General features: G+C 41.3%; 1 protein-coding gene across 3 annotated transcripts in view; it reads right to left on the reverse strand.

The window, feature by feature from the left end:
- CPM (carboxypeptidase M) overlaps window positions 1–23,549 on the reverse strand; it is an 80,974-nt gene that overhangs the window by 53,496 nt on the left and 3,929 nt on the right. The window lies entirely within an intron of this gene.

The following is a 23,549-nucleotide window of genomic DNA, read 5'->3' on the forward strand; positions in this document are numbered from 1 at the left end:
ACATAGGTAGGCATGAAATGGTGTGACAAAGGCCAGGGGGAAGCCTGGGGAGGGACAGTCTTAACCATGGCTTTTGCATTTGGGTAGAAGGGGAAGACGGGGTGGAGGATGTGGATGGTGACACAATCATACATGGATGACTTCTACCTAATGGAGATAAACTTTGGTTTGTCCTCTTTCCATTAAAAGGCAGGGATATTTACAAATAAACACCTCTCATATAGGCAGGAGGGGGATTCAGAGAAATCTTGTTGCAGTCATTTTATACAGTGTTTCTGCATTTTTGTGATATATCCTACGGTGTGAGTTCAGTCATTCCCAAGTAATTCTTTTGCTCCTCTCATATAGTCCTGTTGATGGCCAGAGTTAAGCAGATAAAGAGCAGACTAGACTAGGTCGGGTAGCATTGCTGTGTTTCTTACAAGCATATCTCTAGACTACCTGCAGCAGAATTTATCTGGGGTTTTTGTTAAAACTGCAAATTCTTGGGGGCACTTGGGTGGCTCAGTTGGTTAAGTGTCCGACCTCTGCTCAGGTCATGATCTCACCTTCCATAAATTTAAGCCCCGCGTTGGGCTCTGTGCTGACAGCTCAGAGCTTGGAGCCTGCTTCCGATTCTGTGTCTCCCTCTCTCTCTGTCCCTCTCCAACTTGTACTCTGTCTCTCTGTCAAAAATAAATAAAAACATTAAAACAAATTTTTTTAAACCTGCAAACTCTTGGCCCTCCACCACCCACCCCACGCCCCCACCCCCGCCCCAGAATGGGAATCCAAAGTTCAGGAGTTTGCATTTTTCACAGTACCTCAGCCGACTATAATACACACCTTAAAAAAATAACCTCCTTCTTGAAATATAATATACACATAGAAAATTGGATTGTATAAACTGAACAAAGTTGTGTAACCAGCACTCTAGAAGCACCTTGTGCCTCCTTCCAGGCTCTGTCCCCTATTGTGGATTTGCACATACTGTCATTTATCAATGTAAATTATTCATTCTCAGGGCCATATAGTAGTTCATTGTGAGATGCAAACCAGATTGAGAACCACTGCTTTCCAGAAAGAAGCATAAACAGAACTTCTCCCTAAACTGATACACCATGTCTCGTATCTGAGGGCACTCTTCTCAGGTTTTTACCACAGGGCTGACCTTTGCCAGGAACTACAGAGCTCACACAGTAAGTGAAGTCAAAGGGCCAGTCTGGGGTGCAGGTGGGCTGGAACGGCAGCTAATTTTCAGCTTACAAGAGGTTCCCAGGATGGCTGGATAACCACAGACACTTCCTGACACAGGTTCCTCAGCTCCGCCTCACAAGAGTTCATCAGAGTATAATTCTTTCCTGATCATTGCGTTTGCCAAAATTGCCAATTTGCAGGCAGGATCAGCATAGTGGTTATGCCTACCTGGAGCCAGATTACCTGGGTCCAAATTGTCATTCTGCTTCTTGTGTGACCCTGTACTCAATTTAGCTCCTCGGAGCCCGAGTTTCCCTGTGTGTACATAAGGCTTGTAACTGTACCTTCACGGGGTTGTTAGGAGTAAATGAACTAACCCGCAAAAAGCACTTGGAACGGGGTCTGGCACATAGCAAGCGATCATGTGTGTCTGACAGATGAACTGGTATAGCTCACTGGTGTAACACACAAAGTACAGGGTTGCATAGTTCTAATGCCAAAGGAAGAAAGGTACGGAGGTGGTTTTGAATGGATTAGTCCAGACTCGTTCCCACTCCCGCCCTCTTTGAAGAATGATCTACTGAAGGCTTATTCATTTGTTACCCATACTGTAGCCACACAATATCCCCCTTCAAGTTCTGAAGATGGAGACCTGTTTCATTAAGAAGCTGGGGGTGGGATGGAGTGGGCAGAATGTTTAAAACACGGAGGCCAATCAGGAGTCCCCTTATTTCTGTTTGACATTTGAGGAATCCTACATATAGCAGCAAATGGAGGCTCCCTAGTTTCATAAACATCATGGAGGAAGTCTTATGAAGACTCTGAAGTGTCAATAGGGATTCTAACAGTGTATTTTGATTGCACTTTCCAATTAAAAAAATTTTTTTTTTATTTCAGAGGGAGGAGCAAGAATGGGGGAGAGAGACAGAAGGAGAGGGGGGAGAGAGGAGGGAGGGAGAGAGACAGAGAATGAGACTCTTAAGCAGGCTCCATGCTCAGTGCACAGCCTGATGTAGGGCTTGATCCCATGACCCTGGGATAATGACCTGAGCCAAAATCAAGAGTCAGACACTCAACTGACTGGGCCACCCAGGTGCTCCTGCAGTTTCCAATTTTTATTTTTTATTATTAATTAATTAATTTATTTAATTTTTTAAAATGCTTTTTAAAATTTATTTTTGAGAGAGAGACAGAGCGAGTGGGAGAGGGGCAGAGAGAGAGAGGGGGAGACACAGAAGCTGAAGCAGGCTCCAGGCTCTGAGCTGTCAGCACAGAGCCCGACGCGGGGCTTGAACTCACGAGCGTGAGATCATGACCTGAGCTGAAGTGAGACGCTCAACCGACTCAGCCACCCAGGCATCCCGAATTTTAAAAAATGTTTATTTTAGGTAATCTCTTCTACCTTCCCCAAATCCTAATTCTTGTAGATTCCTTAATGTTGAACCAATGTTTTCTCATATCTCAATTCTTCATATATGCATTCTTTTCAGATGTGTTAAACAGAAAACTCTTAAAAATAAACTCTCTGAAGAAACTCTTAAATCTAAAAAGGGTTAATTAACACACTTGCAAATTAGTAGTCCACTTTGAACCTCTGGTAGCCATAATAAATGGAAATAAAGTCAATCATTAGTCCAGGGTTGGGTTATTTTTAAATATTTTTGGGGTATTACCCCAAAGTCATTTTTGTCCCAGATGATAGATTAATAATCCTATTACATTACAACTAGAAATACCAAAGAATCCAATCTCTGATTCATTCTGGTGTATTTTCTGGTTCTTGTATTCTGAAGCTGTGACATCTCACGGACTGGAGAAGTTCCATTTATCTCCTGAGGTTCCGCAGCAGAACAAGGATACAAGGTGGCCCATGGTCTCATCTTTCTGCCTCTGTCCTTCCCTAGACCCATTATGACCCACATTTACTCCACAGGCCACGGCCGTCTTTCCCATCACATTACCCTTTCTCCTCTGGACATCTACTCCCTAAGTGTCTGGTCCCTCCCCCCCCCCTTTTTTTTTTAGAGTTTATTTTTAAGTAATTTGTACACCCAACGTGTGGCTCAAACTCACAACCCTGAGATCAAGGGCCCATGCTCCACTGACTGAGCCAGCCAAGTGCCCCCGAAATATCTTTTCAAAATCCTCATGTTTCTTTCTGCTTACAAAAATCATACATGCTTTTAAAAAATTTTTTTTGAGGGGTGTCTGGGTGGTCAGTTAAGCGTCCAGCGCTCATGAGATCGAGCCCCATGTTGAGCTCTGCACTGAGCGTGGAGCCTGCTTGGAATTCTCTACCACTCTCCGCCCCTCCCCTGCTTGTGTGCACACACACATGCTCACTCTCAAACATTTAAAAAAATAAATGTGTATTTCAACATTCACAGAAATATATATACTGTACGTAGGATGTGAAATCTATCCACACACACTCCATTCACAAGAATAGATTCCAGATGGATTCAGGTGCTGAACATAAAACTAAAACTATAAAAATATTGAAAAAAAGTATAACTATATTTATGGCCTTAGGGTAAAGGCAGGCTGTTTTAAATAAAACATAAAAGCATAAAGAAAAAGATTGATTACTGTGACTCTATAAAAATTAAAACTTGCATAAGGCAAAATATATTGAAAACAGTATTTCTATTTGTATAGATCTTAAACAATAAAAGACAAATCACAGAATGGGTGAAAATATTTGCCACATAGATCACAAAGGAAGTCCAGAATATTTAAAGCCTACATGTAAGTCGAAAAAGGGGCAAAGGACATGAGGAAATATAAATGGCCAATAAACTTTGAACGTAAATTCCAGGCAGCCAGGGATTCATGGTTGTTCACTGCTGTATCCAGAATCTACTGCAGAAACTCAGTGTTTATTTAATGTTAAATAAATGCGAAAACACTCATTCTGATTTTCAATCATGAAAATGCAATTTAAAATGGAGATTTTTAAAAAATGATTGGATTGGAAAAAATTTAAAGTGTTGGGGAAAGTACATATTCATGTGGTGTTGGAATATAATTAATCCATCTTACTGGAGGGCAATTTGCCAGAATCTACCAAGTACAAAAATGCACATACCTTTTGACTTACCAATGCCTACCTGGAGAAATTATTGAGTTGGCGAGCTTGTTCAAGGGTATCAATCATAACACTGTGCGAGATATCTGAAAGTTGTAAATGCCCTAAATAATCATCAATATGGAAATGATTATACAAACTCTGGGAAAATCAAACCATGAATAGTATGAAGCAGCTAAAGACCGTGAGGTATAGTTACCTCTGCTTTTTGAAAGCGTGTGTTACAGCACTTTGCTTTTACGAAAGACCTACATTAGCACCTGTTTTTGCTTACTGAAAGAAATCTGAAGATTTTTGGTTTTGTGAAAAAAGGTGAAAGCAAAAATAGCATCCAGCATCTGTCCTGCAACTGGCTCTGTCACAGGGGCAGCGGTGGCTGGGCAGCAGAGGGAAGGACCCCACCAAGCTCCCTCCTGGGACCTGCACACAACATCTCAGCATCAAGCCACCACAGAACTGTGTCTGTGAGCCTCTGTGCTTATCTTGATTATTTTGTGCATCAGTTAGTAAGAGGTGTCCTAAGGTATCAGAAAAGCCTCAGAGAAGTTATTTTTTTGGGTCTGTGAACACAAAAAATGTTCCATATAGAGGCACCTGGGTGGTTCAGTCAGTTAAGCGACAGACTTCAGCTCAGGTCATGGTCTCACAGTTTGTGAGTTTGAGCCCTGCGTCAGGCCCTGTGCTGACAGTTCAGAGCCTAGAGCTTGCTTTGGATTCTGTGTCTCCTTCTCTCTCTGCCCCTCCTCTGGTCATGCTCTGTCTCTCTCAAAAATAAACATTAAAAATAAATAAATAAGTAAATAAATAAAAATAAACATTGAAAAAATTATTAAAAAAATGTTCCATGTAAATTACTAGTAATCGCTTCTTCACTTTACTCCACTCAGGTTTAGGAAAGGTTTCACAGCAATGCTCTACTTGCAGACAGCAGGCAAGACCTGTAATACTACATGTACCAAACCCCAACATGCATAAGTGAAAAACGCAAGTTGTGCAACAATACTTACGTAGTGATACCTCTAAAACTACAGACATGTGCATATATATATACACAAATGCAAAGAAAAATGTTTAGCCATGAATTTTTTTTTCCTTCAAAATATATTTGGGACATCTTCCCTATCAAAAACATAAATCTACCTCATTTTATAAAGTTTGTATAATATTCCATTGACTGGGTATAGCAAAATTTAATCTGTTTCCTATTGATAAATGTATGGTTTTATTTTTGAACAGCTTTATTAAGATATAATTCACACATAATTTGCCCACAGAAAGTGTACAATTTGATGGTTTGGGTACATTACATTATTTTTTTTTTAACTGTGGTAAAACATAAAATTTGTCATTTTAATTACTTTATGTATACAATCTAATAGCATTAGTTAGATGCTAAGGACTATCATTTTCATTTTTTACTGTTACAAAAAATGATGCAAATCTACATCCTTACACATACTTTACTCCAACGTGTTTCTCTATGGAATAGAAAGCCCTCATCTGCTGAGAGCCAGTGATAAAAATACGGGTTGGTCTTTTCCTAAGATTACTACACTATTGTTAAACATGATCTTATACCTTTTTTTTTTTAATGTTTATTTTTGATTGAGAGAGACAGAGCATGAGTGGGGGAGGGGCAGAGAGAGAGGGAGACACAGAATCCAAAGCAGCTCCAGGCTCTGAGCTGTCAGCACAGAGCCCGACGCGGGGCTCGAACTCACTGACCACGAGATCATGACCTGAGCTGACGCTGGACGCTTAACCGACTAAGCCACCCAGGTGCCTCGATCTTACACCTCTTAAAGGGGATTTTTCAAAGCAAGTACAAAAGTGGAAAAACAAAAAAATCCCTTATTAGCCTATGTTCATTCACACTGTCAAGTATATAGATACAAGCCAATTAAAGGATGAGGGGTGCCTGGGTGGCTCAGGCAGTTGAGCATCTGACTTTTGATTTCAGCTCAGGTCATGATCCCAAGGGTCATGGGATTAAGCCTTGCATCTGGCTCCATGCTAAGCATGGAGCCTGCTTAAGATTCATTCATTTATTCATTCATTCATTCTCTCTCCCTCCCTCTTTCTCTCTCTCTCTCTCTCTCTCTCTCTCTCTCTCTCTCCCCGCCCCCCCCCTTTGCCCCTCTCCCCTTCTTGGGCTCATTCTTTCTCTCCCTAAAATCAATAAATAATTAAAATAAATTTTTAAAATTTAAAAAAGCAAAGGATGATGTGTTACACAGTATCTGAGCATTTATATGCTAAATCCCAAAGGAATCAGTTATGTGGTATCTGATAATTTATCCTGAGTCTTTTTTGGCAAACAGATCATAAGCAATTGGGCCCTACTTAAAGAGACACAGCCTTTATATTAGATCTGGTTTCCTAATCTGGACTTCACAGTCTAATTAGAGGGGCACCTTTGTCAATTCACTTAATCTAACAGCCTCATGTTCCTCTTCTGTAAAATGGAGTCTGGCTTGGATGCTGTAACTTGTTTGGCCCAGGTCACCAGGTGTGCTGGCAGGAATGAGGTCAGCCTAAACCTAGAGGTGTGGGGGTAGCCAAACTCCAAAGACTGAGAGCTCTGGTCTGAATCTGCCCACTATTTGCTTCATGGCCCTGGGCAAGTCACTTAACCACTGGCAAGTCAGGCTCTAAAGTTGTCCATTGGTATTTACCTCACAGAGAGCATAAAAACTCAATGAGATAAAGGACAAATACTGCCTCTCCCTGTGCCCGATGGCAAAGATGCCCTCAGTGAGTCGTAGCTTTAATTGCTTTAAACATCGAAGCGAAGCGGGTCAGTCACTGCCATGCTTTCGAGTTGCCAAACATCCCACTTTATGTAACAGCAATAATAGCATGTGCATCTAGAGCATTCTTACGTGCCAATCACATACTGAGCACTTCACATCTATTAACTTATTTAACCCACAAGGCTAACACTACCATTTCCATCTTATAAAAGAGGAAACAGGTCCACAGAGGGTAAGAAACTTGCTCTAAATCACAGCTACTGAAGAGCATAACAGAATCTTAACCACTATTAAACACTCTTATTATCATTTTCAAATATCTGTGTATTTACAGATGTGGATATAAATATGGTATATCTCCCCATTCTGATAGCTCCCCAATTTTAATTCCTGATATCAAGATCTCCTTCTTACCGATACTGTAAAAATTAAGACTACTTCACCAGGTGCCTGGGTGGCTCAGTCAGTTAAGTGGCCGACCCTTGGTTTCACCTCAGGTCATGATCTCATGGTTGCAGGAGATTGAGCCCCCCACCCCATGTCAGACTCTGTGCTGACAGTGTGGCACCTGCTTGGGTTTCTCTCTCTTTCTCTGCTACTCCCCTGCTCGCATGGGTGCGCACGCTCTCTCAAAACCAAAAAGATTAATAAGTGCTCAATTTTCACCCTACCACTTACTTTAAAAACCTATTTTTAGAATGAGTGCCAGATGAGAACTTGTTTTAAAGGTGGCTATACACAAAAAGTGAATGGGAGAAGGGGCATTATTAAACTTCTCACTCGTCACGACCTCAGGGAGCACACAATGATGCATAGGAGCCTAAGAGGTTTTGGAACTCAGATGCCTGGAGAGTTACCCACCCCCAGGTAGCACTCTATACCATTAGTTCACCCTAGTTCCCTAGCATTTTCACCTCAAAAACAAATGATTTCTCACTAGACTACACTGTAACTTTATGCCAGCTCATAAGACATCTCTTAGAGGACATGTAGTTTGGCCTACTGACAGAGCAGGCTTCGGTGTAAGAGCCTGGATTCTGTTCATCTCCCCAAAGTGAAAGGTTATTCTGTTTTCCTTCCTTAATTCACTTCTCTCTCCACCTCTAGTGAGTGGGACCCCAGTGACAAGGTTACTTGTCTGACCCGACCATCTCATTCACAGGCAGCACAAGAGGAGCTGAGGCTGGTGTGCTGGACGGCCAATCTCCTCCTCGCAGACTTACAGTAAGGATGCCGACGGAACTCTGTCCTGCCGATCAGGTGGCTTGACATCTTACGCACCGTCCTCACCACAGGTCCTGCAGCCTCCACATCTAAGGTATCTCAGTCTGTGCTCATTGGAAAATCCAAAGTTCCTGATGGTCAGATTCTGCACCCCCCCCCCCGCCCCCCCCCCCCGCTCTCTCATTCTACCGTGTCCATCAGCCCGGTCTGAATCTCAGTTGTGAGGGGAACTTCTGGGCCCAGGCAAATGAGTACAGGTGACTGTTTCTAAGCATTTTGAGATATTTAGAGAGGCTGTGTCTTCCTAGAACATAGCAAGGATTTCGGCATGGGAAGGGTCAAGAGTGAGATCTTTTGCTTAAACTAACACATAGGTGATCCGCCGAGACGCTCTTATTTACACAACCTCCTAGCATTTGGTTTGATATACAGAGTATATTCAATATTTTCTAACAGACACAATCTTGCTTGATCAGTTTCAGAGGCCTCTGAACCCTTTGTAAAGCACCTGCGTTCCAAAGGGCAGGGAGTGATACTCCTTGGCACCCGCCAGAGAGCTGAGCACATTGCCATGCTTACCGCACATCCACGGTCAAGGCAGTCGTTTGCATGCTACCTGCCACTGGTCACGCAACCTTTATTCCAATTTAAAATATCCAATCTAAAAAGTTAAAGCTGAGCTACTCTGGATTAGGGAAGGACAACTGAAGTCACCGCAACAGAAGCCCCCAGGCTCTAGAGACCATTTGAAAACTGAACTGGGGCTCTGAATTCTGACAGACCCGGGTGTGAATTCCCAGCCCTGCCACTTACTAGCTAACATGTCTTGGACATGCCATCTTTCTCAAAGCCTCAGTTTCCATCTGTAAAAGAGAGAGAACACCACTGACTTCCCAGATGGATATCAGGATTTAAAATAATGCATATAGGGGTGCCTGGGTGGCTCAGTCGGCTGAGCATCCGACTTCAGCTTAGGTCATGATCTCACAGTCTGTGAGTTCAAGCCCCGCGTCAGGCTCTGTGCTGACAGCTCAGAGCCTGGAGTCTGCTTCGGATTCTGTGTCTCCCTCTCTCTGCCCCTCTGCCACTCATGCTCCATCGGCTGAGTGTCTGACTTCAGCTCAGGTCATGATCTCACAGCTTGTGAGTTCGAGCCCCACGTCGGGCTCTCTGCTGACAGCTCAAAGCCTGGAGCCTGCTTCTGATTCTGTGTCTCCCACTCTCTCTGTCCCCTGCCCTGCTCATACTCTGTCTCTCTCAAAAAGTGAATAAACATTAAAAAAAAAATTTTTTTTAAATAATGCATATAAGTAAGGAGCTAGCACATAGTAGGCATTCAATCAAGTGTAGAACTTCATTACTAATCCTCAGATACCCTTTCTTATTCCTTTTTAAACATTTTCCCAAGGACAGAGAACAGAATGTCCTATGGAAACATAATTCCCTTGGGGCTACAAATATTGCAATTTTAGTTAAGAGTTACAGGAGTCAAAATATTTTCCCTATTTATCACTGTTCTTGAACAATGTGTTTCAAAAAAAAAAAAAGCCCTATAATGACAACATCCTTCTAAAACTTTGTATTTTCCAGTGAGCACAAGCTAAGATACTCTAGATGCTAAGACAGAGGAGAAATGGCCAGCAAATCTTTACCCTGGATCACACATACAAGGGTGTCCTGAGCCTACAGGGCTCCACCATGCCCCCTGGACTGTGGTCTGTGTTTTCATTCACTTTACCTGGAATTCTTATGCTCTCACCTGTCTGCCTGATAACATTCAAAGCTTTGTTTTAAGTATCAGCTTCCCTGATAAGCCTTTCTAGACTTTACCAAGCACCCTGCAGGGTAGGCCTTTGAATGTCCATAGCCCTGTTACAGCGCTTTTCCCATGGCGCTTTTCCCATGGCGGTAACTGGGTGGGTGTAAGGCCCTCAGGCCTGGTTCCTAAAGAGAAAGGTTCAGGTCTTGTTGTTCTTTGAATCCTCCTCCCACACACGTTCTGGTAGACAACAGGAGCTCCGTAAACATTTGAATAAATACATAAATGAATTACTAAGACAAAAATTTGGGTTAATGACTCAAATCTATCAGTTACCCAGACAGAAGTTTGGGTCATCAATTGCTTCACCTTTGAAATCTATTTGTACTCAGCTCTAAAACGGGAATGTAAAGAACTCAGAGTTTTTTACAAAGCTTGAATGAGGAAAATGTGTAAAGGGCCCAGCATAGCGCCTGGTACCTAACGTGCTCAGTAAGCAGCACTTGTGTTTTTCATTTCCCATCCTCACTGTTCCTGCCGAATAGCTTCCCTAGAAAATGACACCAGGATTAGGTTCCCTCTCGGTGCTGCTGCTACTACCTGGAAATACAAATGGTGGCCTTTCATAATATCCCAAGATTATTTTTAAGTAGAAAGTATCTGTGTACTGTCGGTGGCAATATGAAATGGGATAGCCATTATGGAAGACAGCATGGCAGTTCCTCAAAAAAATTAAAACTGGAACTACTGGGGAGCCTGGTAAGTGTCGGTTAAGTCAATTAAGCGTCCAACTTCAGCTCAAGCCATGATCACACAATTCGTGGGTTCAAGCCCCATGCTAGGCTCTGCACAGACAACTCAGAGCCTGGAGCTTCGGATTCTTTGTCTCCCTCTCTCTCTGCCCTTCCCCTGCTTGTGCCCTCTCAAAAATAAGCAAACATAAAAAAAAACAACAACTAGAACTACTATATGATTCAGCAACCCCACTTCTGGATACATCTCCAAGGAGAATGAAATCACTGTCTCTAAGAGATCTCTGCACCCCCATGTTCACTGCAGCATTATTCACAATAGCCAAGACGTGGAAAAAACCCAAGTGTCCACAGATGGATGAATGGATAAATGAAAACATATAACATACATATATATTATCATATAGAATATATATTAAATTGTCTATTATATATAATGGAATATTATTCAGCCATAAAAAAGGAAATCCTGCCATTTGAGACAACATGGATAAAACTTGAAGGCATTATACTAAATAAAAGAAGTCAGAAATAGAAAGATAAACATTCTGTAATCTCACTTCTAGGTGGAATATAAAAAAGCCAAACTCATAGAAACAGTGGACTGGTCATTGCCAAGGACTAGGGAGCAGGGGAAAGGGGAAGATGTTGATCAAAGGTTACAAACTTCCAATTCTAAGACAAATAAGTTCCGAGGATCTAATGGATAGCCCATAGACTACAGTTAACAAAACTGTATTATACGCTTCAAAGTTGCCAAGAGTAGATCTTAAATGTTCTTACCACCACCACCACCATCACAACAAAATAGCAGTAATGAGGTGAAAGATGTGTTAACTAATCTTATTACGGCAATCATTTTACCATAAATGTATATCAAATCATGTTCTACATTTTAAACTTACACAATGTTATATGCCAATTATATCTCAATACAGATAGAAGAAAGGTATCTGTTCCTACCATACTCTGGCATTTCTCTTTGATTTCTAGATTTAATATTTATCAGTTTCTGTATAAGTATAGCATACACAGAATTTGTCTCCAAAATTACTGATTAAAAAAAATCATTTCCTTTTGTGTGATCTGTGCTCTGAGGACAAAAAAGAGAAGATAGTATGTGTCACACACTATTGAAATGTTCCTAATAAATTCTGTTGGTAAAAATAACCTTTATTTTCAATATTCAATCCAATTGTGGTATTTAAATCAGAACATTTCACACCAGTAGTTCTTGGGAACTGTTATTCTTAGATTTAATATTGCATTTTGTTGGTATTCTGATTTACTCTGCCTGGTGTGTTAGTATTTTCTCACTCCCCCCTCCCCTCCCAGAATGGCTGTTCTACCTTATTTCTTAAAGGGAACTTTAATGGGCTGCCTTGGGTGGCTCAGTCAGTTGAGAGTCTGACTTTGGCTCGGTCACGTTCATGAGTTCAAGCTCTGCACCAGGCTCACTGCTGTCAGCACAGAACCTGCTGTGGATCCTCTGCCCCCCTCTCCCCCCTGCTCACATGCACATGTGCATCCATGCTCTCTCTCACTCAAAAATAAATAAAACATTAAAAAAACAAGAACTCTTATCTTAAAAAAAGAAATGAATCTTTATTGTAATGCAAAATAAAATGTAAGATTATCAGAAATCTTCCAATCAAGAAAACAAAGTTGTTATTTTCCTACCAGGCATGGATCCCTAGGATGATTACGGCTCCTTCTAGACGAAGTAAAAAGTCTTTAACAAAGTATACAAGGTCCTCCATGATCTGCCCGCCTCACCTCCTCTCTCCCCTCCACACTTGCTCCCCTCTTCAGCCATCTGAACTTCTTTTGTTCCTCCAGGTCAATAGCTCCTTCACCACCAGGCCTCTGAATGTGCTAATTACTGCTCTGCCTTCCCCTTTCACCTGGCTGACTTCTCTCTATCCTGCAGGTGTGGGCCACAGTATGTCTCCTTGCCATTGCTCCTAAGGGACCAATCACACTTGTAATTTATTGGAGGTTTCTTCTCTCCGACTCACTTCTCAGGTTGTCAACCCCATCAGCGCAGGGACCATGTCTAACTTCTTTATCTCTATATTCCTATGCTAGCACATGCCATAAACTATATTAGGGATTCAATAAATGTACTTTGAATAAGTGGAATAAATATATCTAGAGAAAAAGAGAATTTAACTATACTTCTGGAAAGATCGCTTCCCTTTACAGCTCAGTTTTCAGTTACAGCAGCATTCAACATGGTTGGTTAACCATGACCTCAGCAAGCAAAGAGTTAAAACAGCCAGTCTCTTTTACTCACTTCTTGCTTATCCCTGGGAAACCCCTTAACCAAACTCTGGGCACAATATTCCTGAGATGTTCACTAACTAATGATCTTATTTTGACCCACTGACATAAGTCAGCGGGTCAGGATGTACTAAGGCAAAAGCAAAAGTAAACATGAAGATTCATGATGTGCACCTGGTACCTTGTGGGAGGCTAGACTCTGAATGGTCACAGAGTTTATACGATCAGCTCCCTTGAAGGACTCTGGACTGCCAAGACTTGAGTGGGCTTCCCTAGGTGGAGGTACAGTTCACAGCTGGAGAAACAGGTGTCTGTGGTAATCTCACAGAGGGAGAGCAAGGAAGCCTGTGTTGATCTTTCAAGTCTTAGTCTATGAAGATCATAGACTATGTAAATCACAGTGCTATTCCCGCACCGTATCTTCTGCTTAATAAACCTTAGCTAGGAGTAGGACTTTGTGGAGTTGTGAGTCCTTCTAGCAAATCACTAGTGGGTGGTCAGGGGACCCCAAAGAGCCTCCTTCTTGAGCTGCCACCCTTCCTTGAGGTCTGTGATACCACTCCTCATTTTCCTCCTACTTTATTGCTGATTTTCTTTTCATCTCCTTTACTGGCTTCTGTGTTTATCAGACTGTAAATGCCATAGTATCCTATAGCTCTATTCTGGCCTTCTTTCATCTTCACTTGTCTATTATTTTCAGTTACATGGGTTTCAACACCATTTATATTGCTGACTCAAGTATATTTCTCTAGCCAAACCTCTTCCTCAAACTCCCACCCATACCCAAGTGTCTACTGGACATCCCGTTGGAGGTCTACTAAGGACTTCAAACTTCTAAAAAGTTGTCTAAATCAGAGTTCTTGATTTCAACCCAAACTGCTCTTTTTCTAGTTGCCCCCATCTTGGTCAATAATACCTCACAGTGTCAGTTGGCCAAGCATAAAAGCTAAAGGTGATCCTGGATTTTTTTTTTCCTTCTGATCTCCCCCTTCTCCTTCCAATCCATTAGCAAGTATTTTTTTTTTAAGTATTTATTTATTTTTAGAGAAAAAATGTGTGAGTTGGGGGAGGGAGGCAGAGAGAGGGAATTCCAAACAGGCCCCATGCCTGGCACAGAGCCCGACAAGGACCTCGATCCCACAACTGTGAGATCATGGCCTGAGCTGAAATCAAGAGTCGGATGTTTGACTGAGCCACCCAGGTGTCCCTGTTGGTTTTATTTCTTAAACAAACCTCTAATCCCTCCACTTCTTTCTATTGTTAACACAGCATCTTAATCAAAATCACCACCATTACCATTTGCCTGGATTATTATAATTGGATTAGTCTCTCTGCTTCTATACTTGACTTTTCCTAAATTTTTTTTTTTAACGTATTTATTTTTGAGACAGAGAGAGACAGACCATGAACAGGGGAGGGTCAGAGAGAGAGGGAGACACAGAATCTGAAACAGGCTCCAGGCTCTGAGCTGTCAGCACAGAGCCCAAGCAAGGCAAGGCTCAAACTCACAAACTGTGAGATCATGGCCTGAGCCAAAGTCAGATGCTTAACTGGCTGAGCCACCCAGGTGCCCCTATACTTGACTTTTTCTAATTCTCTGTTCAGCAAAGTTATTTTTTTTTTTTAACGTTTATTTATTTTTGAGAGAGAGACAGAGCATGGGTGGGGGAGGAGCAGAGAGAGGGAGACACAGAATCCGAAGTAGGCTCCATCCAGGCTCTGAGCTGTCAGCACAGAGCCCGATGTGGGGCTCAAACCCACAAACCCTGAGATCATGACCTGAGCCGAAGTCGGACGCTTAACCGACTGAGCCACCCAGGCGCCCCAGCAAAGTTATTTTTCTAAAAACCTACCTCAGTTTATATTACTGTGCTTAAAACCCTTCAGTGGTTCCCCGCTATTATCAGAACAGAATCAAACTCTCCATGTTTGAATTGGCTTGCAAAGTACTCTATGATCTGTCCCCTGCGCACCTCTTCAAGTTCATCCAGTAGGTCCCTCCCTTTGCTCGCTATGCTCCAGCTCCACTGCTCTTGCTCCTATTCCTAGAAATAGGTCAATAATCCCATCCACGTCAAGGTCTTTGCAACCGCTGCCCACTTCCACACTTGGAGTTAGTGTACATTGTAGATCCTGTGAACACATTTTGTGCATTTAAAAGTACATGTTCTTAAAACTTAAAACGATGACCACCCTAATGAAACTGCTTATTAGAGCCAGAATGTAGTATATCCCAATTTATCTTCCTGTTTCTTCAAAAATAGAAAGGAACTTACCAGTAACTGACCAGTAACAATAAACCAGCTGGGCTTACCTCTAGGTTACCTCTAGGACAGTAATATTATTCATCTGGGTTCCTAAAACTAACAGAAAAAAATAAAATACATCCCCCAATTGGGTAGCCTTTATCTGAAATTTAACTTCATGTACATCGGCTATTATTAAGGTGGATGTAAATCTTTCAAATTAAAAAGTAATGGTGGGGGGTGCCTGGGTGGCTCAGTTGGTTAAGCATCTAACTCTTGATCTCAGCTCAGGTCATGATCTCGCAGTTTGTAAGTGTGAGCCCCAAGTCGGGCTCTGTGCTGATGGTGCAGAGCCTGCTTGAGATTCTGTCTCTCCATCTCTCTGCCCCTCCCCTGCTTGTGCCCTCTCTCAAAATAAACATTAAAAAAATTAAAAAGTAATGGGGAATCTGTTGGATTGCTGCACGTTAAAATCATCTGTGTGCTCCATACATCTCCAGGTGTCTATATTCAACAAGAGTGACTACCACCCCCTGCATTTAAGAGAATTTTAACAGATGGGCCTGAGTTACCAGCAACAGGCAAGGGAATGAATATTTAGTGGGATCTAAAAATTAAAGTGAAGGTTCTTCAACAGTCTATCCACCTATGAATTTCAAAACCTGTGTCTTTTTGAACCACTTGAAGCAAGAATAACTAAACATGTCAATGCCTTCACCTTAAATCTGTAAACATACTTGAGTGTGGATGGAAGAGACACTTTGAATCGAGGGGTTTCAAATCTCTGCTGAACTGTGTGGGGTGGGGGGCAGATTTTATCACAGCATTCTCTTCCTCTCTTTTAAAATTCTCTAAATAGACACTTGAATTGTTCTTGCACTGTTCAAATAAAACAAGAGATTTACTTAAACTCTTCTTACTAGAGGCATGCATATCTCCTATATTTACTCTCTTTTCTCTCAATACATGTTTGGTTAGTGTTTGGGGGGTCCAAGGGCTTGGCGGCGGGGGGTGGGGTGGGGTGGGGACAGAACCACTCTAGGCTTATCAGAATAATTCGATTACTCCCTTCACTGCCTGAAAGACACTCACGTCCCTGCTGCCACATCCTACATTCCAGTGACTTACCTTGAGCTGTGGTCTCCAACTTCCATTATTTACCATAAAATAGCAGCAACTCAGCCATTTCCCCATTACTTTTTAATTTATACCTTAATACTAGATGTACATGGAGTTGAATTTCAGATAAAGGCTCCTCAATTGGAGAATGCATTTTATTTTCTTCTATTACTCTTACAAGCTCCACTGAATACCATAAAAATACCATAATATACTTGACAGACTGAAATGCTTACTATATACAATATATGTAATGATATAAAGTCATATACCTAGTTACACAGTACATGTAACTGTATAAAAGCATATATAAAAATATACATCCTATATACTTATACAGTATAACATTACTATACCATACTGTAGGAGAGTATATTTACATTCATTCTTCATTTACTATGCATGGAAAAACTTCAGTTTTGACCCTAAGAGTGCTCATCCATTAATAAGCACATACATGGAACCTACGATACAAAGATGAACACAGCCCGATCCCTGGCCCCAGGTGCAAAGTAGAGTCACAGAAGATGCTCAGGAAGAGGAGTGCAGGGAGACCGTGACTCCACCCAGGGGACTGGAGAAAGGCTTCCAGGAGGAGTGAGCATTTTGACACAAGCCATGATTAACTGATGAGTGATCAAAAGGTCTTGAACATCCATCCCCACTCTAAAAATGGGACAGCGTACTAAATTTCACCTGACTATACCCACGACATACTTGTGTACTTTGTCAGTAAGGTATCTTAGGCATGTATTTGGATATCTGTCCACGTGTTAACTGTCACTGTTCACGTGACTTCAGTTTTGCTCAAGTATGGTTCTAGTTTCCTCAGAGATTCCTATCAGAAAAATTAAAAAACTGGGAAAGCAACAAATGGAAAGCTCTTCACTGAAATAGAAGGGTCACTTCACTGGTTTCTTGCACCAAGCTCTGTGATAGGGTCAACCCTCCCAGCACGTAAGCACCAACTGTTGATGCCTTTATACCCCACCACGAAGGCTGTTATCTTTAGCTCTGGGTAAGTTCATGATAAGTCTGTGGAGCCAGTTTGAAGGCAATTTGTTTGAAGCAAACAGCCTTTTTCTGACGCAGAGGAGATTAAGCCCTCCAGCTGGGGTTGCTGAAGCTGTAATGCCAAGGGTCACAGACCAGAAAAGACATACTTTAAAACATCTGACATGCAGCAATCCTCACAGAACAGAGATGAGAAACATTTTTAAGGTGAAACTCATGTCCGTCTCCTTTAAACCAAACTCAAATTAGGATTTACTAACTTCTCAGCAAATTTACTATATTACACTGAACCACTAAGGGACTAGGAAAGAATAGCCTTAAAGAATTGCCTTAAATCATTAGATAGGAAGTTATGATTTAATCTCCTTCCCCTAACCCAAATGCATGCTGGTAATGGAAGTAATATTTTTTCTAATTTAAGTTCAAGTTTGGGGCACCTGGGTGGCTCAGTCGGTTAAGCATCCTACTTCGGCTCAGGTCATTATCTCACGGACTGTGAGTTCAAGCCCTGCGTTCGGCTCTGTGCTGACAGCTCAGAACCTGGAACCTGCTTCGGATTCTGTGTCTCCCTCTCTCTGCCCCTCCCCTGCTCATGCTGGGTCTCTCTCTCTCTCTCTCTCAAAAATAAATGTTAAAAAAATAAAAATAAATTCAAGTTAGTTGGGACACCTGGGTGGCTCAGTTGCTTAAGCGACTGACTTCAGCTCAGGTCACTATCAAGCCGTTCCTGAGTTCAAGCCCTGCATCGGGCTCTCCGCTGTCAGCGTGGAACCCATTTTGGATCCTCTGTCTCTTTCTGTCCCTGCCCCTTCTCTCTCTTTCTCTCTCTGAAAAATAAACATTTAGGGCCTCCTGGGTGGCTCAGTCGGTTTAGCATCCTACTTTGGCTCAGGTCATGATCTCCCGGTCTGTGAGTTCGAGCCCTACATGGGGCTCCCTGCTGTCAGCACAGAGCCCACTTCCAATCCTCTGCCCCTCCCCCAAGTCACCATGCATGCGTGCACTCTCTCTCAAAAATAAGTATTTAAAATATAAGTAAACATTGGGGTGCCTGGGTGGCTTAGTCGGTTAAGCGTCTGACTTCGGCTCAGGTCATGATCTCATGGTTCGAGCCCCGCATCGAGCTCTGTGCTGACAGCTTAGAGCCTGGAGCCTTCTTTGGATTCTGGGTCTCCCTCTTTCTCTGTCCCTCTCCTGCTCTCACTCTGTCTCTCTCAAAATAATAAACATTAGGAAAAATTTTTTTAAAGTAAACATTTAAAAAATAAATTCAAGTTAGTTAATTTATAGTGATATTTGAAATAATCTTTAAAAACTTTTTTACTTTAGGATTCTTTTTATCTTACTAGGTACTCTTAAAGAAAGGGACATTCTAGATACACAAACTGAAAGAAGGAAACAGAACTAATGGCAATTTTTATTGCTCAACTCTAGATACTGCTGTCACCACAGTGTTACCTCCAGACAGGCATGTTCATTAAGAGCAGACCAAACATCTTTGGGATGCCGACTACATAAACTTGAATCTATGTCTGTGATTTTACATCAATAGTTCTTAACCCTATCAGTTTATGCCTCTTTTTTCATGTCCAATATTTTACAACTCTTCCTTTATTATGCCAGCATAGTATTCGTAGAAAACACATTTACATATATAATTTCAAAAAGATCAACATTCAAATTATATAAAAGAGAAATAAAAGGAAAACAACTTACAATAAAACATGGTCTCAGTAGGTGAAAACTTAAGCACCATCCACTAGAAGGCATAATGAGAAAGTCAGATGCTTAGATCTATACTTGAAGGTCATCGTGAATGCATTACAAATGCAGACTGATTCAACGTTTATTTATTTTTGGGACAGAGAGAGACAGAGCATGAATGGGGGAGAGGCAGAGAGAGAGGGAGACACAGAATCGGAAACAGGCTCCAGGCTCTGAGCCATCAGCCCAGAGCCTGACGCGGGGCTCGAACTCACGGACCGCGAGATCGTGACCTGGCTGAAGTCGGACGCTTAACCGATTGCGCCACCCAGGCGCCCCAAATGCAGACTGATTCAGTTGCGTGGCCACTGGTGTCAGGATTTTATGAATATGAAATCTCTCTCAATCAAGTTCAGAGCTAAGCAAAATAGAATTTCTCCTCAATTTATGTGCAGTTACTTTCCTGGAAAGTTCAGTATATATGAAAACTGAGAAAATTATTTTTATTTGTACATAAAACAGAGTTTGGTTTTAGGTTCAGATCACTGTAAACTGGTCTTTCACCTAGGGGGCATTAGAAAACGTGGGCTACAGTTTTTACTATGCATAACTATTCCGTGCATTGCTGACCAGATCAGAATACATCAGGAGGGTTCTCCCTCCAAAGACTTGTAAATTATGGCCTAAATCTTCCCCTCACATTTCCAAAATTTCCCCTAGGGGGCGGTACTGCTCTTAAGGAGAACCACTGTTCTCCAAAGAGATGGCATTTTGGTGGGTAGATGTCCCGTGCAAGTGTGCAAACCAGAATCTCAGATCTCTCCTCTTGCCGGATACTCAAAGAGTTCTGGCATATAGAAAAAAAAATATGTATCTTTACACCAAAAGATAGAATCCAAACTGCTTTAGATGAAACTGAATACCAAAAAGGGGTCAAGGAATTCCACAGAAGATCACTTAGCACATAAAAACCATTTAATACAGGACTTTTCTTGGGTGACAGAGGATGCTTGTCAACTTCTTCAGAATCAGGGATCAGAGGCAGGATTTAGGGGGCAGGAGATACAGGGTGGAGGAGATGAGGAGATAAGGAATAAGGACGGTGAAAAAAGTGACTGCAGAAACTTCACAATAAACAGTTCAATATTTGGCACAAGGCAGACTTTGGTTCCAGTCATTACTAATTTGGTTCCTCTGTCATTTACTATGTACAATTCATATAATCTCAATTCTTTACATGTAAATTGGAGGACAGTAATGGTATTTCATACCACTGTTATAATAACCAGGTGAAACAGAGTATGTGAAGTACCAGGCAAATAGCAAAAGTCACTTGAAGTTGCGTGTCTCTTTTTTTTTAAGTTTCAAATGCCACTTGTCCCTAGAGTATTGCTGTTTGGATATATTTGAGATTTGGAATGAAAATGGTTACTAGATAGAAGAAGCAGAGTAAAATTTTACGTTACTTTTTGGATATTCTGTCTCAATTTCCTCTTTTAAAATTTCATACGATAGATGTAGAGGTAAATCTAAACTGCTTCCTCATTGTAAAAAAAAAAAAAAAAAAAAAAGACAGTCATCACACTTGAGAAATGAACAGTACGACAGAAAAGTCACATGTTCTAGCAAAATTTTATACACGATGTTCTTTTCTGAGAGCGAATCACCAGCTAATGCCTACCAATCAAGGGCAGCAGACAACGAGAGATCTGTGGATGAAAACACAGTACATGCCTCTCTGAGGCAGGAGTCTAAACCAATTCTAGGGAGATTTCTGAGCACCTGAAATGGTATAAAGACTCCTCACAGGTCAGTCAATTATCTGTTGAATGAATATGTGAAGGTGAGTGTTGTCAGGGAAAGAGCATGAGAAATGCCTTCTCCTTTATACATTAAACAATGAAAAATACACACTTTAGTAATCTTTATTATCACGCTTATATAAGAACACAACAGAAGATCTACCCTCTTGACCAATTTTTAAGTATACAACACAGTATTGTTAACTGTAGGCACTATGCAGTAGAGTAGTAGATCTCGAGGGCAGATTCATCTTGTAGAACCAAAACTTTGTAGTCTTTGACAAATACCACAATAACACTCCAAACCACTAATGCAGTACTGATTTATGACTAAGGTAAGATTTAGAGAAGTTGTTTTTTTCTTAGCACTTCTTAAAAATACTTATTTTTATAATCTCATAAGAGAAACAATTTGGTTACATGTATCAAATACATAAAACTGCTTAAGACTTGGTAATTTCCTTTGGGGAAATATATCCCTAAGAGCAAGCTAATGTATCCCAAACAGCAGCTTTTATGTAGCACTTTCTATGTGCCAGGAATTAGCCAGCAACCCCAGGTCACATTTCTACAGAGTAGAGGATCTAGAATTTGCACTTGGGCACTGTGGTTCTAAAGTCTGCGTTCCGACAACCTTTGCTGTCTTAGCTATGATGAGGTCTACTATGGCACTGTTTGTAACAGGAAGAGTTTAGAAACAAACTAAATGTCCACTAGTAGGATATGTGTTAAACAAACACCAGGATTCCACTGATAGGACACAAAGCAGGCATTAACATCAAGTTTTAGAAATAACATGTTTGCATGGACAAACAAGATAATTGGCTTAGTGTAAGGGGGAAAGGCACAGACCAGAACGCGGTGATTTTAGTCTACTAAATGTTTCCTTTGTATGGGAGATTTTATTTTCTTCTTGGTGCTTTGCTGTATTTTCCAAATTTTCTAAATGAACTTGAATTCCTTTTGTACTCAGAAAAAAGTAACTGACAAATTTCTCTCTAGGTCAGCACGCCCCAATCAACATATATTGCAAATCACAGAATTTAAAACAAAATATTCTAGTAACCATAACCGCATTAACAAAAGTAAAAAGAAACAGGTGAAATTTGTAAAATATTTTTCACCTACAGTTCCAAATTACCATTTCAACATGTGATCGGTATAAAAACACTTTTAATGAAGTATTTTACTTTTTTGGATGAAGTCTACAAAATCACTTTTAGCACATCTCAATTCCGTGTAGTCACGCTCCAACTGCTCAATAGCCAGGGGACTAACGGCTACTGTACTGGCAAACACAGCTGTAGATCCTCGGCACAGGCTATACTTATCAAATGTGCCAGGGCTGTGGCTCTGAAAACCTCCAACAACAACCTCAGTCACCTTGTAACCCTCTGCGTCAAACCCCTTCTTTAAAGAGCAAAGAGATATGCGGGGGGGGGGGGGGGGGGGGAGAGCTCTGCATTTGAATCCTCTATCACCTACTGGCTGTGTGATCTTAGCAAATAACCTCCCTGTGCTTCATTTGACCTGTTTTGCAAACAAGGATAACACTACCTACTCAGAGTTGTTGAGACTGAAATAAAGTACTAAAATGCAGAATGCGTGGAAAGCACTTAACAAGAGACTTTGATAATCTACTCCTTGCCCTTTGCAACCTTCTTTATTCAGATAAAGATTTGACTTAGCAGGAGGTTAAGATTCTTAAAAAAGAGATGGTAGAAAATCTCATTTTAAATGGTCCTAGAACTAGAAAAAGGAATACTCATGCATTGCCGGGAATGCAGACTGGTACAGCCACTCTGACAAACAGTATGGAGTTTCCTCAAGAAACTAAAAATAGAACTACCCTACCATGTAGTAATTGCGGTCCTGGGTATCTACCCAAGGAATACAAAAACACCAATTCAAAGGGCTACATGTACCCCTATGTTTATAGCAGCATTATTTACAATAGTCAAGATATGGAAGCAGCCCAAGTGTCCATTGATAGGTGAATGGATAAAGAAAACATGGCGTATATATACAATGGAATACTATTTGGCCATAAAAAATGAAATCGTGCCATTTGCAATGACATGGATGGAGTTACAGAGTATAATACTAAGCAAAATAAGTCAGAGGAAGACAAATACCCTATGATTTCACTCCTATGTGGAATTTAAGAAACAAAAGAGCAAAGAAAAGAGACAAACCAAGAAACAGACTTTTAATTATAGAAAACAGACTGATGGTTACGGCGGGGGTGAGGGGTGGCGGCGGGTGCAGGATAGGTGAAATGGGGTGATGGGAATTAAGGAGTACACTTTTGATGAGCACCAGGTGATGTATAGAATTGTTGAAGCACTATATTGTACATCTGAAACTAATATGACACTGTATGTTAACTGAATTAAGATAGGAACTTAAAAAGCCAAGAGACAGAGAGAGACAGGGAGAGAGAGAGACAGGGAGAGAGAGAGACAGGGAGAGAGAGAGACAGGGAGAGAGAGAGACAGGGAGAGAGAGAGAGAGAGAGAGAGAGAGAGAGAGAGAGAGAGAGAGAGAGAGAGAGAGAGAGAGAGACAGTGAGAGATAGAAGACAGGAGAAGAGAGAGAGAGCCAGGGAGATAGAGAGATAGCAGGGATA

This window comes from Lynx canadensis, chromosome B4, assembly GCF_007474595.2.
Source record: "Lynx canadensis isolate LIC74 chromosome B4, mLynCan4.pri.v2, whole genome shotgun sequence".
Lineage (NCBI taxonomy): Eukaryota > Metazoa > Chordata > Mammalia > Carnivora > Felidae > Lynx > Lynx canadensis.